The sequence below is a fragment of the Brassica oleracea genome, chromosome C2 (assembly GCF_000695525.1).
Source record: "Brassica oleracea var. oleracea cultivar TO1000 chromosome C2, BOL, whole genome shotgun sequence".
NCBI lineage: Eukaryota > Viridiplantae > Streptophyta > Magnoliopsida > Brassicales > Brassicaceae > Brassica > Brassica oleracea.
This window is the reverse complement of record NC_027749.1, coordinates 36,566,479-36,568,543: the sequence shown is the minus strand read 5'-3', so window position 1 is coordinate 36,568,543 and position 2,065 is coordinate 36,566,479.

Sequence of the window (2,065 nt, the reverse complement as noted above, 5' to 3'; positions counted from 1 at the left end):
AGCAAACTAGGCGCATGAAAGAGAGAGAGACAGAGATTTCACGATTCCTCAGATCGAGGAGAGGATTTGGAAGCAGTGGGAGCCGATTCCTGTTTCCCCTGACACGGTGGAGGCCGAGACGGGGGCCCCTGATGAGACGGGCGAAGTGAACCAGCCGACGGTTCCCCTTGATGTCAACGACTACTCGGTGGGGAGATCGATGACTGGGTACTTTGATTTCAATGGTTGATCGTAAAGCCTTCTGTAGTCTGTGAGAATGTTCCCTTGTAATATATTTCTGTAGTCTGTTTATTTCCGGCCGGGTGTGGCCGTGATTTGTGTATTAGGACTGGCCATGTGTGGCTTCGAATCCCCGCCGTTTATCTCTAATCCCTCATAACCTATTTAAACCCTAAAATCTAACAAGGGAACTGTTGGACCCAGATTTGTACCAAATCTCTCCTATTATTATTGGGTGTTGATTAGGTCAAATATGTTAGTTATCGACCTCCTAGAATGTCGGCCTCATTCAAATGAGAGAAGAAGTTAAAGCTAAAATAATGGAGAACGTGTAACAACTTCAACTCTTATAAAAGAAAAAGAGATTCCTCTTGTGTAGGGGGAGGGAACCTGAGGAAAAGAGATCTCACGAGCTCAACAAAACACAATTATATTATTCTACTTATAAAGACAACGAGATGGGATCAACGCGTGGTGCTAAGTGCTTTACGGATCAAGTACAGCCATGTATTTGATCAGACCAAAGCTCTTCTCTCAAGACACCTCAACGAGAAGACGAGTTGTAGAGACGTTATCCTTACATCACGATGATACGCATCCATGATTGATGAAGGACGAGAGCCCTTTATATGATGTCCGATCTAGTATGTAACCAGCCCGAGTCCTTAAGGACTCATCAAACATTCATAAATGGTACGAGACTGACGAAGCCGATCTCTCGCTCGAGATAGCCATACCGATATCATGATAATGGCACGAGCTTGTATTCATACAATGCCATTTATATCTCACTCAATACCAATGAAACCGACCTCGCATTCGAGATGAACATAATCAAACTACGTTTAGACTTGATCCCTTAACGGGTATGTAGGCAGCTCGACCCCGAGTTCAGTCACGATCTTTCTCTCCTTCGAGATCTCGATGTTATTCGACATAATAATAAAGTCCATTCTTGTCAACTAGAATCAAATTCTATCGTTGTGTTCTGAGGATATTGTCGTCCACGAAGTTCTTTCTTCCCAAGTTTTATATCTCAAACACTATCAAATACTTGTAGATTTTAGGATCTACATTTTGGCGCCGACTGTGGGGAAGATAGATAAAAAACATCCTTACTTGGAACCCGATCCTAAGCTTCGAAAGCATAAAAATGGATCCGACCTCCGTTGCCATCAACACCGAACTATGATACGATATATAATACCGTTCTCTCAAAACCCGACACGAAGACTGAAGCTAAAACCTCACCTACCGAGATCGAGCAAACCGGTCTGCCCCAGAAGAAAGAGATGACTTGCCGTCATCGATCTCAACGCCCGTCTCTTCTTCGTATCTTTACTAAAACCCGAAAACAAAAGGAGGAAGAAAGCTAGCAGCAAAGTCAAACACGTTTCAAACATCAGATAATAAAGACATAAGTCTTTTTGACCACATGATTGAAAGACCGAGAAGGAGAATGCTAGCCGAGCCATGTGCTTAAGGTCACGTTTTCTTTCTATTGTCACGTACCAGAGCTGTACTATGAAGAACGTGAGCAAGCTAAGCGGGAAGGAAGAGACACAAAGCCGGAGCCGTGTCTCACCGCCACCGATACCGATCGCCACCAGCATGCGCCGCGAGTCACCGGAGAACCAGGAAAACACGGTCTTAGCCGTTGCAACTCACCGCCATCAAGATCAGATCAAGTGAAATAGATCACCATCTCACTCTTGCTCACACCCCATGCTTCTTCCTTCACCACCCGTGAAGCCATTTTTGACATCATGGCACCCACCATTCGCTTGACCCATGGCGAAACCTTAACTTGTTTAGTGATCAAGTCATCTTGTTCTGTTTTCCGACC